This window comes from Bufo bufo, chromosome 10 (genome assembly GCF_905171765.1).
Source record: "Bufo bufo chromosome 10, aBufBuf1.1, whole genome shotgun sequence".
Taxonomy (NCBI): domain Eukaryota; kingdom Metazoa; phylum Chordata; class Amphibia; order Anura; family Bufonidae; genus Bufo; species Bufo bufo.
The window spans coordinates 38,602,239-38,617,870 of record NC_053398.1 but is presented as its reverse complement, the minus strand read 5'-3'; positions in this window follow the sequence as shown (position 1 = coordinate 38,617,870).

Genomic DNA, 15,632 nt, shown 5'->3' with positions numbered 1-15,632 from the left:
TAACGATTTTTGAGAATGTGGAGCGGAATCGATAGCAAAAACAGGTATATCCTTTCCCAAAGTGCATACCTGGAAACCATGTGTTATAGCAAATTGATTATCAATGAGATTGACAGCTGCTCCACTATCTACAAAAATCTCACAATGTGAGAGGTAGGACAAAACGGGAACTACAAGCAAACGGAAAACCTTCAATTTCCGCATCAACCTTGCCAATAGTAACAGATGGAACATTTTTAGAGGACTTTTTTCTTTTTGTTTCTTTATTACCCTCAAAAAACTCCCTGAATCTCTTAGAGGGGCAAACATTTGCCAAATGATTTATACCTCCACAACAGAAACAAACCCTCCTCTGAGAGCTGAATCCTTTATTATTAGAGGCAAGCAAACCCAGCTGCATGGGCCCCGGCTCAGAGGGGATTGAGAGAGACTGAGGCCCCTGCGCACTGAATGAGACCGCCCCACTGTCCTTGGACTGAATATGACAGGAAGGAGTGATCTCTCCTCTCTCTCTAAGACGCCTGTCAATACGAACAGCCCGAGACATGGCAGACTCCAAGGAGGCAGGTCTCTCATGAAAGGCAAATGTGTCTTTCAATCCCTCCGAAAGACCATGGCAAAATTGACTTCGGAGTGCAGCATCATTCCAACCAGAATCAGCTGCACATCTCCGAAATTCTGAACAGTATATCTCTGCGGACTGTTTACCCTGGCATAAAAGACGCAGTTTAGATTCAGCCAGAGCAATACGATCTGGATCATCATATATCTGACCCAGGGCTACAAAAAATTCATCCACCGATCGGAGGGGCCGTGCCCCCACCGGTAGCGAAAAGGCCCACGACTGAGCGTTATCCCTGAGCAGCGAGATGATGATCCCCACCCTCTGCTCCTCATCACCAGAGGAATGGGGAAGTAGGCGAAAATGGAGTTTGCAAACCTCTCTAAAACGAACAAAATTCTCACCACCCCCGGAGAACGTATCCGTAAGCGAGATCTTAGGCTCAGAACAAACTCCATGAACGCAAGCAGAACCGGTCACCTGAAACTGAGAGACAGTTTGCTGCTACCTCCAGTGAAAGAGCCTGCACGCGGTCAATCAAGGCTGAAACCGGATCCATGCTTAAGACGATTTTGGCGGTTTATAATGTCACGGATGGTGTTGCAGAAAACTAGAAGTCACAAATAAAGATCCGACTGACTTGATCCCAAACTAAGGAACATATGGGTGAGCCCTATAAAAGCCCTAGAGCTCTCCCTGACTGCCCAGCCCATGCAAAGATCTTTATGATAGAAAATTGCATGTCCTCATACCTAGACTGAGTGACACCTGAAAACCCGATAATAGTGAGGGGACACGACCACCGGCTCCCTGCACTCAATACGGAGGGAGTCAGGGTCACCTAGAATCAAGCCAACAGGAAAACACAAATAAAGGAATAGACTTATCTGAGGAACCAGCAGTTGCAGCATCTAGCAGTGAGCACAATCCAGGAAGAAGTATAAACCGCAAAGTGAGGCAGTATGGGAGGGGATATAAAGGGAGGCAATCACTGCTAATAGATGACACCTGGGAGAGGGAGAAGAGATGACAAAACGAAACCAGAACAAAAGAACATCATGCAGGAGGTACTGAAGAACGTCTGTCAGAACTTCTCAGAGATCTGGCGGTGACAATATGGTTATGAAGACTGAGAGACTTTTTGTTAGCAAATATTTAAGAAATGTTTCTAGGGAGACTCCAAATATGATCCAGGTGCCATTCCGTATTGGTAAAATATATGCATAAACCCCTCAAAAAATAACAAATAAAAAGGGACCCTATAACAGTACCAGCAAGATCACTCCTATAACAAAGCAAGACTGCCCCGAGAATAGTGGTAGTGACTTCCACCATACACAAATCCTCCTAAAAGGATTTCATGAATACCCGCATAATGTCGGCCATAGTGCCTTCAAACTATTGATCATATTAACCACTCAATATCAACCATAATCCACACATGCCTTGATCCTTTTATTTATCTCTTTAATTTGTCAGAAACATCTAGGAGCATTGCTAGGGCCAAGAAAATAAATAAAGGTCACAATCCCCAAAACATATTTCCTCACTTTCCTAACTAACTATATGCAACGAGCCGGACCGCAGGGGCAGCACGTGAGTTACGGTGGGCCGATGTGGGTAGTAGTTAATTTACTCACGGTTAGCAGAGCCTCCCTAGGCCAGCAATGCAGTGGAGGGAAGGACAGCACCAAATCCTCCAGGGCACTCTCTATAGCAGGGAACACCAGCCAGATGGAAGTTGAGGTGTCCTTGATGGTATTCAAGGTGTTCAAGGTGCCCTGGTGGCTGGGCCCCTGTGTTCGTGACGCCAGCACCGTAAGGTGCAAATATTGAGAGTAGTAGAAAGGACGAGGAGTCAGTTGTTGTAAAACAGTTGAACATTTACTGAATCAATGGTCTCAGGACAGTTGGTACAGTTCATATATATATATACCGCAGTGGCGACTCTAGGATCAATATATAGGGGGGGGCACAGAAGATACACAGTCAAAAATGGGGGGCACTAATAATTCTCACCAGCTAATCATACTACTGAAAAATACTAAAACAGCTACGCCCCTGGCGCCGGGGTAATATAATTAAGGGGTATCAGGGTACATTGGGTGTAATATAACTGAGGAGGGCTATCAGACATTATAAAGGGGTAATATAGCTTACATTACCCCTGTATTACGTCCCTGATAGGATAGCAATCCTCAGTTATGTTACCCCTGTATAATGCACCCTGATACCCCTTAGTTATATTATATAACTAAGGGATATCAGGGTACATTACACAGGGGTAATATAACTGAGGGGTATCAGGGTACATTATACAAGGGTAATATAACTGAGGAGGGCTATCATGGGACATTATACAGGGGTAATGTAAGCTATATTACCACCGTATAATGCCTGATAGGCATCCTGAGTTATATTACTACTGTATAATAATGTACCCTGATACCCCTTAGTTATATGACCCCGCCGGGATCATATAACTAAGGGGTATCCGGGTACATAATTATACAAGGGTAATAAAACTCAGGAGGCCTATCAGGCATTATACGGTGGTAATATAAGTTATATTACCCCCTGTATAATGTACCCTGATACCCCTTGGTTATATTACCCCCTGTATAATGTACCCTGATTACCCTCAGTTATATAACTGAGGGGTATCAGTCAGGGGACATTATGGGTAATATTATAACTAAGGGGTCTCAGGGTACATTATACAGGGGTAATATAACTAAAGACCCCTGTATAATGTCCCCTGATAGCACTGAGTCCTCTTCAGTTATATTACCCTTGTATAATGTACCCTGATACCCCTTAGCTATAATAATACCCATAATGTTTTCTTTTCTCTAGGGCCAGGGCCAGGCAGAGTTGGGAAGTTGCCACAGCAGCCAGTAGTCATCCTCTCCTGTCCGACAGGCGGCAGTCCGAAGCTGAGGCCTAGGCAGTGGGCACAGACAGAGTAGGCTCACTAGACTAGCAGCAGAGTGACGCAGGAGCAGAAGATGAAGACAGGTAAGGCAGCAAGCGTTTGCGAGGGCGGGCAGGCACGCAGCTTTACGTGGTGACGACCGTGACGTCAACTCGTCTCTTCGGCTGCCACACTCCCAGCCTGTGCCCCCCCTGCACGCTCTGCCTCCGGTCCGAACGCCGCCCCCACCCCCATCTGTCATGTGACTCATGTCGAGACTGTGTATGTATCTGTGTTCTGTAGTGTGTCTGTACTTTAACTTGAATCACTGAGTTAGTAGTGCGGGCGGGCGGCCAGGCGCAGGCAGCATCGATTAGCGAATCAGCGGGGTGGGCACCCGGGGGGGCAAGGAATGACCTGGGGGGGGCAATTGCCCCCCTGTAGAGACGCCACTGATATACCGTATATCAAAGGTTATAATCCAGATGTTACTTTAGCTGGAATTCCTTAATACAGGTCTGGCAATTGTCAGTTCAGGAGTTCTCTTAATCCTTTGGCTTTACCAGACAGAATGACAATTCTTGCTGAAGTAGTTTTTCACTAAGTCCACTTTCTAGCACTCAGGTACTGAATATAAAGTTTTCCTTTTTATCTTGAGCAATCCAATAAAAGTGTTCTCCCTCGTGACAGGCAAACTCTTTGTTACATTATTTAATGCAGGATGCTCTCCTGAAATATTTAGGTTCACTATGTTCCCAGAAGGCATTTAGTGAAAAAGGACAATTCTGCACACTAATTATCCAGTTGTGTCCTGGTACCTTTAAGTTCCTCCTGGTCACTTGTGCTTGTGGCTAGACTCAGGTCCAGGGGAGGGCTGGCAGCCTTAGTCCTGGGGGGCAAATCCAGTCAAGTGGCCCATTTTAGCCCCGCCCATTATTAAAAGCCCCTCCTACATATAATAGGCCACTCCCAACAAACACTGTACAGCTGAAATTCTATTGTTGAGGCCTGTCTCTACACATCATACGGAGAGGGAAGACCTGTCCTGGCTGCACTGCCTGCTTCACATTATACAATAAACAGCAGGCTACGGCCAGGAAGCTCCTCCCTCCCCAGATCCTGCTCAAGGCCTGTGGTTCCGCCACCCACCTGTGGCCTGCTGCCCCCTTTCGCTGTCCTCACCCAGCTCTGAATCCTCCTTCTGCAATTGGCAGGAGGAGGAGCCGGAGCATCTCCTCTCCTACATAGCGCCCCATACCTCTTACATCCAGTGATGTCACCTTTGTTGTAGACGTTCTCTTTCTTTATCTTCTCCATTCAGACCAGACCTCCATGATGATTTTTCAGCCATCTCCCGTCTCTGCAGAGATTGAGAAACAGACATTAGTTTCCCAAATTTCCATCATCTTCACATCTTCTGAACACCCTTTCCTGCCACCCCCAATACTATACTGCAGAAACAGTCCCCCTGTAAATACTACTACCTCACAGATAGTGCCCCCAATACTGTGCCCGCTATGCCCCCAATACTATACTGCAGAAACAATCCCCTTGGAAATACTACTACCACACAGATAGTGCCCTCTTAAACAATTATTGGCACACAGTGCTCTAAAAAATAACTGCGCCCAGACACTAATAGTATAAAGATAATGTACCTCAAAAATAATTGTGCTAAGCTGATACTATGCCAGGGTGCCCCCAAAGTAACAGTGCTCCCCAAAATCCCACCAATAGAAATAATTCTCTGCCAGAGCACACTTAGTAGTAATAATGCCCCTATAGTGCCCTAGTAATCATGTTCCTCATAGCCCCCAGTAGTAGTAAAGCTCCCCATAATATGACAGTACATGAAATACCCCCGATTAGTGCCCGCAGTTGAGCTAATGTCCCCATAATGTATGCCAGTATAAAATACCCCTATATAGTGCCCCAGTAAATGCCCTCATAGTGCTCCTCTCCCCCTTCCCCATAGTGTCCCCCATAATATGCCAGTAAAAAAAATGCCTCTTCTTAGTGCCCCCAGCAGATTCCCCTATAGTGCTCCTCTCCCCCACAATGTGCCAGTAAAAAATGCCCCTTCTTAGTGCCACCATATGCCCCAATAGTGCTCCACTCCCCTATAGTGCCCCCAAATAATGCCCCATAGTGCCGCTCTCCCCTATAGTGCGTCCCATAATGTGCCAGTAAAAAATGCCCCCTTAGTGCCACCAAATGCCATAGTGCCCCCCCATAATGTGCCAATAACAAAAGCCCCTTTAGAGCCCCCACTTCCCCATAGTGCCCCCAAATAATGCCCCTATAGTGACACCAGATGCCCCATAGTGCCGCTCTCCCCTATAGTGCCCCCCATAATGTGCCAATAATTAAAAAAAAGCCCCTTTAGAGCCTCCAGATACCCCCATAGTGCTCCTCTCCCCCATGGTGCCCCCCCCATAATGTGCAAGTAAGAAATGCCCCCATAGTGCCCGCTCCTCCCATAGTGCCAGCTCCTCTCATAGTGCCAGCTCCCCCCCATAGTGCCAGCCCCCCCTAGTGCCAACCCCCCCTATAGTGCCAGCCTCCCCCATAGTGCCACCCCCCCCATAGTGTCAGCCCCCCCATAGTGCCAGCCCCCCCTATAGTGCCAGCTCCCCCTTTAGTGCAAGCCCCCCCCCCATAGTGCCAGCTCCCCCATAGCCATAGTGCCAGCTCCCCCTACAAAGAAAAAAAACAAAACACTAATGCTTACCTCCATCAGCAGCGATGCAGGCCTCTTCCGGCCTGTGTCCCTGCTGTGTGCTGACGTCATCACGCTGCCTGAGCCGGCCTCTGATAGGCTGCAGGCATTAGTGCCTACGGCCTATCAGAAGAACAGGGGAGGGACACGCCTCTCCCTCCCCTGCCCGTCAGCACAGCCATCTGTATCGCTGTCCTGAGGACGGCGATACAGATGAATATGGAGATGAGCGCTTCCACAATGGAAGCACTCATCTCCTACTGCCCGCCGCCACTGCTGCCCGCTGCAATTACATACAGGGCCGCGCCACCTGTGGTGATCGGCAGTGCGGCCCTGAGGAATTAAAAAAATAATGTTAAAATTATTTGTTAAAGAGGACCTTTCACTAGATTAAAAAATCTAAACTAAGTATACAGACATGTAGAGCGGCGCCCAGGGATCCCCCTGCACTTACTGTTATACCCGTTCGCCCGGTATAGCCTCCGGTATCTTCACATGTTAGGCTCCACCCAGGGGAACCTGCCGGCGTCTCTTTCTCCCATGCTGTAGCGCTGGCCAATCGCAGCGCTCAGCTCATAGCCTGAGAGGTTTTTTTTTCTCTCAGGCTATGAGCTGAGCGCTGCGATTGGCCAGCGCTACAGCATGGGAGAAAGAGACGCCAGCAGGTTCCCCTGGGTGGAGCCTAACATGTGAAGATACCGGAGGCTATACCGGGCGAACGGGTATAACAGTAAGTGCAGGGGGATCCCTGGGCGCCGCTCTACATGTCTGTATACTTAGTTTAGATTTTTTAATCCAGTGAAAGGTCCTCTTTAAAGACGGCCCAGCCCGCCCCTGCTCAGCTCTAACCTTCACTAGACTTGCTTTATATCCATACATAGACTTACTGTCTTGTGCTGGACTGCTGTGACTCCTTGGTCTGTCATCTCCAGGCTTGATCAGGGCCCAGAGAAAAGAAAGGCAGCTACATTGTGGAACTTGCCTGTTCTCCTCCTCCATTAACTTCCTTCTCCTCTCTCTCTCCAACTAACTACTTCCTTTACAACTGAACTTTTTTATCACACCCCTGGCTATATATAATATGTGGCGCCACTACCACCTATGGGCGAATAGATGTAATGGCAATGCCAGCCTGATATTGGGAAATACAATACATTAAATACATTGAATATCACATTTAGCAGCAATTTAAAGTGCCCAGATATAGCACATAAGTGGGACACTGCATATATATATATATATATATATATATATATACACACTCACCTAAAGAATTATTAGGAACACCATACTAATACAGTGTTGGACCCCCTTTTGCCTTCAGAACTGCCTTAATTCTACGTGGCATTGATTCAACAAGGTGCTGATAGCATTCTTTAAAAAATGTTAAAAAATGTTGGCCCATATTGATAGGATAGCATCTTGCAATTGATGGAGATTTGAGGGATGCACATCCAGGGCACGAAGCTCCCGTTCCACCACATCCCAAAGATGCTCTATTGGGTTGAGATCTGGTGACTGTGGGGGCCATTTTAGTACAGTGAACTCATTGTCATGTTCAAGAAACCAATTTGAAATGATTCAAGCTTTGTGACATGGTGCATTATCCTGCTGGAAGTAGCCATCAGAAGATGGATACATGTTCTCATTCTGTTTACGCCAAATTTGGACTCTACCATTTGAATGTCTCAACAGAAATCGAGACTCATCAGACCAGGCAACATTTTTCCAGTCTTCAACAGTCCAATTTTGGTGAGCTTGTGCAAATTGTAGCCTCTTTTTCCTATTTGTAGTGGAGATGAGTGGTACCCGGTGGGGTCTTCTGCTGTTGTAGCCCATCCGCCTCAAGGTTGTGCGTGTTGTGGCATCACAAATGCTTTGCTGCATACCTCGGTTGTAACGAGTGGTTATTTCAGTCAACATTGCTCTTCTACCAGCTTGAATCAGTCGGCCAATTCTCCTCTGACCTCTAGCATCCACAAGGCATTTTTGCCCACAGGACTGCCGCATACTGGATGTTTTTCCCTTTTCACACCATTCTTTGTAAACCCTAGAAATGGTTGTGCCTGAAAATCCCAGTAACTGAGCAGATTGTGAAATACTCAGACCGGCCCGTCTGGCACCAACAACCATGCCATGCTCAAAATTGCTTAAATCACCTTTCTTTCCCATTCTGACATTCAGTTTGGAGTTCAGGAGATTTTCTTGACCAGGACCACACCCCTAAATGCATTGAAGCAACTGCCATGTGATTGGTTGACTAGATAATTGCATTAATGAGAAATGGAACAGGTGTTCCTAATAATTCTTTAGGTGAGTGTATATATATATATATATATATATATATATATTGTGGGGTTTCGCTCTGGTAGATAGGGTAAGTGGACACAGTACAGAGGCAAAAGACAAGTTCTTAACGCAAAACTTCAGTGTTTATTCACACTTCAGGCAAATGCACAAAACAATGCGTTACTTTGCAGTCTTGGTGTTTACTTCACACACAATAGAAAGTACATCTTGGTGTTACTTCACACAAATTGGAAAGTTCATATAAGACAAGTCACCTTTATGTTAGTTCTGCCTCCAACAGTCCACGGCAGGCTTTAGGGGGCCTGTTTCCTCGGCCCATGGGTCAGAGCCCTCCAACCTGGCACTAAGCCTCACATCCCAACACAGAGATACTGCTGCTGAGTCCAGCTGCCTATTTAAGGACAGCCAGGTGCTGCCAAAAAACCTGGACCGGCAATTAAATTCCAGTCTGGTATTTGACCCCACCTGGCTGCAAATCAGCCCAGCAGCACACGCTGGGAGGAAAATACCTGTTTTCCCAGACCATTCCCCTCACTGTGTCACAATATACAGTACAGACCAAAAGTTTGGACACACCTTCTCATTCAAAGAGTTTTCTTTATTTTCATGACTATGAAAATTGAAGATTCACACTGAAGGCATCAAAACTATGAATTAAGACATGTGGAATTATATACATAACAAACAAGTGTGAAACAACTGAAAATATGTCATATTCTAGGTTCTTCAAAGTAGCCACCTTTTGCTTTGATTACTGCTTTGCACACTCTTGGCATTCTCTTGATGAGCTTCAAGAGGTAGTCCCCTGAAATGGTTTTCACTTCACAGGTGTGCCCTGTCAGGTTTAATAAGTGGGATTTTTTGCCTTATAAATGGGGTTGGGACCATCAGTTGCGTTGAGGAGAAGTCAGGTGGATACACAGCTGATAGTCCTACTGAATTTACTGTTAGAATTTGTATTATGGCAAGAAAAAAGCAGCTAAGTAAAGAAAAACGAGTGGCCATCATTACTTTAAGAAATGAAGGTCAGTCAGTCAGCCGAAAAATTGGGAAAACTTGGGAAACGTGTTAATTCATAGTTTTGATGCCTTCATAGTCATGAAAATAGAGAAAACTCTTTGAATGAGAAGGTGTGTCCAAACTTTTGGTCTGTACTGTATATATATATATATATATATATAATATCAAAAAAAGGCAGCACTCCAAGGATTAAATAAAATAAAAAATCACCTTTTATTCACCCATGTGGGCAGCGCAACGTTTTGGCTCGGCACTAGAGCCTTTCTTAAGCTCTAGTGCTGAGCTGAAACGTTGCGCTGCCCACATCGGTGAATAAAAGGTGATTGTTTTTTCATTTAATCCTTGGAGTGCTGCCTTTTTTTGATATTTTGTATACAAGGACTTCTTATCCTTTGGGCCGTGCACCCTTCTACTGACTGAACCCTTTGTGCTGCCTCATTTTTATATATATATATATATATATATATATATATAGTTCATTAGCATTTAACAATGTTGCCACTAGGACTAAATATTACGAACATACAGTGATTCTTTTTGTACTGTGATAAGCAAGAGGGATTTGTCTGTTGCCTCATGCTCACTAGTGATGAGCGGGAGGTGCCATATTCAATTTCGCGATATTTCGCGAATATTCGATTGAATATTCGTATTATATTCGTCGAAATCGAATATTCGTAATTATTTCATTTATCGCAAATAATATGCGATTAAATTAATCGGACAATTTTTTTTATTTTATTTTTCTGTATAAGGCAACGTTCCTATGACTATGGCTAGGCTAATATGTGTATTTTACGAATATTCTTAATATTGCTCTAGCTTAGTCTTTTAGAATATTCGTAATATTCTAAAAGACGAAGTTAGAGCAATATTACGAATTTTCGTAAAATACACATATAGATTGTAATTTAGCTAATATAGTGCTATAATCCTTTTTTTTTTCTCTAATTTTTTTTGCCTCTTCTGAACTTCAGTTTTGGAAAATATGTACACTATTAAAAAAATTACTATAGCAGTATATTAGCTAAATTACAATCTATATGTGTATTTTACGAATATTCTTAATATTGCTCTAACTTCGTCTTTTAGAATATTCGTAATATTCTAAAAGACGGAGTTAGAGCAATATTAAGAATATTCTAAAATACGAAGTTAGAGCAATAATATTCCACTTTGGCATACTGCTCCCCGACAAGCGTCCCCGTCACCATGGGAACGCCTGTGGGTTAGAATATACCATCGGATCTGAGGTTTTACGATCTCAGGGAAAACTCAAATCCGATGGTATTTTCTAACCCACAGGCGTTCCCATGGTGACGGGGACGCTTGTCGGGGTGTTTGTTGTATGCTGAAGTTGATTAAATAACGATTTTGTCATGCGCTCGGGCACACATATTAACCATTACGATTTTTCTGTTGTAATATTCGTGAACTCGAATATTATAACCGAGATTATTGGTTTCGAATAGAATAGGACGAATATTCTAAAATTGAATATACAGCAATATATTCTTTATTTCGAATATTCCGGTCCATCTGAAAACGTGATTCCTTCCAGCTTCAATTCAGTTGCTTGTGGGCAAATGGCTCATTGACTCACAAGCAAAAGCAGGGAGGAATCATATATTTTCAGATGAAAAATAAATAAATACGAATATTCGATTTCGCGAATATATGGAGCTATATTCTAAATATTTGCGAAATCTCGAAATTGCGATATTCGAGATAAAAATTCAAAATTCGAATATTCGCGCTCAACACTAATGCTCACCTGTTTATTAGCATTGTCAGTGAAGATGCTATGCAAATGTCTTGGGAGTCTGGGATAATTTATTGCCTAGCTTATTCTGGTTAATTTAGGGTGGAGCTGTTGATTGCTTAGCCTGTATACATCCAGACTTTTTTTCTCTTGTTAATAGTGATAGGTAGGCTTGAGCAAATTGAGCTTCGGATCTTAGATCTTAGATCATAAGTTAATTCGTTCAAACACTTCATTTTAATGCTGTCCGTGGAGGCAAAATTTCTTTCACCCTAAGTTGCGCAAAACTTTGGTGAATTAATTCGGTATTCATTTCTGCATCTTTAAAAACATTTACAATTCGGAGCACCAATTGTGAAGCACCAAGGGATCAGTCCAACTTTGTAGTCAGTAACAGGCAGGCAGAGTACATGCAAATACGCGAAACAGGTCTGAGGTCAGGCCTAGCAGCAGAGGGTCACTACAGTAAAAAGCACAGGTCGGGTCAGGCAGCAGATGGTCAGAATGTGGTAAAAAGACAGGAGTCCTTAGCAAGGAATTGCTCAGGCAGTGAATGAGACAAAAAGCACGGCATATATAAGTAGCAGAAGCTGATTAACAATTGGAAACAGTCTAGCAGCTTGCATACAGAGCAAATGGAGGATTAACCCTTGCAGTACTGCAGAATAAGGTAAAGTTTAATGAATAATATCTGCAACAGACACAGAGTCAGAGGAGTAGTGCCCATGCCAGCGCAAAGTAGCGGGGCAGTGGAGGGCATGAGCTGTGGACATTACTATGTTGTTCTTGTCTGTTGATTTGTATCTGTGTCTACTGGAACCTGTGGTTCTCCAGCCTTTCACTGTTTTCAGATTTGAACTAAGTTGTTAACTGTCTTGCTGTATTGTATTTTAGAGCAGGATCGGTTCAATATATCTTTATTTCTGTTCGCTGGCATTCATCCACTCTCATCCTGTATGCCATTAACATCTCCCATCTGCTCCATTGCCAGACTCCCATTTCTTTCACCCGTAGCTATCATCATTACAATTACCTACATATTGTTACAGGTAATAACAGAATTTGGTCATCTTTAAAGAGAAGTCTACCCATACAACAACCTTAGTGCTCTGATTGTACAGTATATGCAGTTTTCCCTCTTTGTTATGAAATACCACTATATAACACTCGCAGGAAGGCACAGATGTTAGAATCACACATTTGTGCGGGTGTTGGAGAACAGATTTGAGGTCCTTTAAGGACTAGTCTACTACCTCCCCCTAATAATACCAGTTCTAAGCTTTGAAAGTAATTAACCCAGTGCCAACAGGCATAATAATTCTGCAATGAAACACAGGTCATAAAATGCAGCAGATGTAGGAAGTTAGAACCCACAGAAAAGTGCTGTAGGCATGTTCAACACTGAAACAAGACTGTCCAATACAGACTCCCCATTATATTACACATGGTTGTCTAAGACTTTGAAAACTTAGATCGGGTCAAATTAAATACATAGTAGAAATATTTTTCCTTGTATAGGAAGAATCGGGCCATGGATATGAAATTGTTAAGCAACTAGCAGCCAGAAGTGAAAACTGTGACATGAAAAATTGTTAATTGTCCCTATTAATGCAAGTTGGGGGTTGGCCTATCTGGGACGTTGATGACTCACTCCTATCTCCAGAACGGGGCCCCTGAAGTGAAGGAGAGCAGACTGCACATGTGCGACATGTTCACCATTGATCCATATAGAAGTTCCAAAAATAGCCAAGCTATTTTCAAAAATCACATAGCAGTGTATAGAGCATGGCTGGGCGTGCGTGGCTGCTCATTGTTCACTTCAGGGGCCCCGTTCTTGGGATAGGAGTAGGTCCCAGAGGTGAGATCTGCAATTATCTTAAATTGATAGCATACGGTATCCTAGCGATATGCCATCAAGGTACCAAATGTGAATACCTCTTTGAAGATCAATAACACCCATTTATTGTTTCATACATACTGTAGATGAAATTAGGATCTATGTATTAACCCTTTTTTGTTCAGCACCATACTGTTATGTCACTGATTGTAGTGAGTTAGCATCAGCGTTGTAACAGTACAGCATTTTGTGTGTTTTAATCCCAGCAGTTTAGCCCCTTAGATGGCACGGTCAATGCTGATTGCAGCATCTAAGTGGCTAAAGAGAAGGAGGAGACAGCTGCTCTCACTGTATTGGCCCCCAGAATCTGCTGTAGTTGCCCGGGACCAAACAATGGTCCCTAGGTCAGTAAAGTAAAACAAAAAAATAATAAAAAAATTGCCTTTATGTAGTACCCCAGACAATTTTATCAATAGTTATATATTATTTTATTTTGTAATGTTATGTATTATCTTGTATGTATCTGGCCAATTGTTCGAGTAAGATATAGTTGGCAATGGTTGACAGGAACAAGGCTAATCCCCCTGTATGTCCCTCTTGGTAGGTATGTGCTGGTCCTGTTTACTAACAGGGGTGTTCATGAGTAACCAGACAGTGGAGAAGAAGCACAAGCCTGAGCTCCTGCTCCTACAGAGGATTCTCCAGAGACATCAACTTACTTCAAGCCTTGGAGTGAAGTCTTGAAAAACTGGACAGCAGAATGAACTGCTGTAACCAGCATCTATAGAAACGGTGAGGGACTATGGCTAAGACACCCATCGCCCAGAAGATCACTAGGCCAGTAACATAGTAACATAGTTTATAAGGCTGAAAAAAGACATCTGTCCATCTAGTTCAGCCTCTTATCCTGCAAGTTGGTCCAGTGGTACGACCTAAGTGCTAAATTGTTGCCATCCACCCTGCATCCATAATCCTTGCTGGTGCCAGAAAAGTTTGCACTTGAAATCTGAAGCTATTCAATGTGTTTGAAATTCTGCACTTAGTAAAAAAAGGACTGTTATATATTTTAGAGCAGGATCGGTTATATATTTGCCCTGCACCAATTCACCAATACTCAGGGAGCAACGGCCTGAGTGAGTACATCGTGACACAACACTTCATCAGGGCCACTACCACTCCCATTCTCTTAACAGGCTCCTCTGGGGCTTAGCCAATCTATTCACTGGCAAACACTTTTAGTTACATATAAATCTATACAGCCAAAATTGCAGTTTTTTTGTTTATTCAACTTCCAAAAAAATGCAATAAAAAGTGATCAAAAAGTCATATATACCCCAAAGTAGCCCCAATCAAAAACTACAACTTGTTCTGCAAAAACCAAGACCTCCCATAGTCCGTCAATAGAAAAATAAAAATGAAGGGTCTTTGAATGCAGCAATACGCAAAAAATGATTTTAAAAATAAAAGAGTTTTAATTGTACAGAGTGGAAATTGAAAAACCTATATAAATTTGGTATAGACAAAATTGTACTGACACAGTAATTTTCGCTTATACCACATGGTGAGTGTCATAAAAATAAAATCCCTGAAAACTATGATGCTATTAGAAAACATAACGCCCTTTAAATAACAAACTCTAATATGTCTATATTGATAAAAAAAAAAAACAATAACGTTATGGCTTTTGAAATGCACAGATAAAAAATGAAAAAACACATTGCCATGCCTTAAGTACCAAGCTAGGTCACATCCTTAAGGGGTTATTCAGGATTTTGATGGCCTGTCCTCAGGATAGGTCATCAATATTAGATTGGCGGGTGTCCAACTCCCACTGAGCAGCTTTTCAAAGAGGCTGAAATGTTCTGTGAGTGCTGTGAGGAGACTGCAGCGGTCACCGGACTTCTGGTGAGCACAGCAGCCTCTGCAAACAGCTGATCAGTGGAGATGTAGGGAGTTGGAGCCCCACAGATCTGATATTGATGACCTATCCTATTCCTGACGATAGGTCATCAGCATCAAAATCCCAGATAACACATTAAATGTAACATTAGGAGAGATTAAAAACAACCTTTTGTTTTATTTTGGTCCAAAATAGAATACTGTAGACTGTAGACTGTGATGCAACTTAGCAAAACATTAAAAAAAAAAAGTTACATGTATATTCACTCCCATGTGAGGAAGAAAAGCACAGATTACTGTATGAGGCTGGGACACTCAACCTTCTAGTAAATTCAGTGATGTAGTTGTAGTACCACAGAACAGGCGGTACTACTATTGTAAATGGTTTGTAGGGTAATTCAATGTAATGTAATGCTATACACTTTATTCATCAGCAAATGGGGCACAGTTGGCAATGTTTGGTCAAAGGAATGGCACTTACCATCCCATTGCTTCCCTCTTGGTAGGGGGTGCTGGTCCGACTTCCTGCCAAGGGAGGGGTAGAGCTAGTTAGAGAGTGGGAAAGTAAAGAGGAGTGAGGGATCCTGTGATCCATCTCCCACTCCTCCA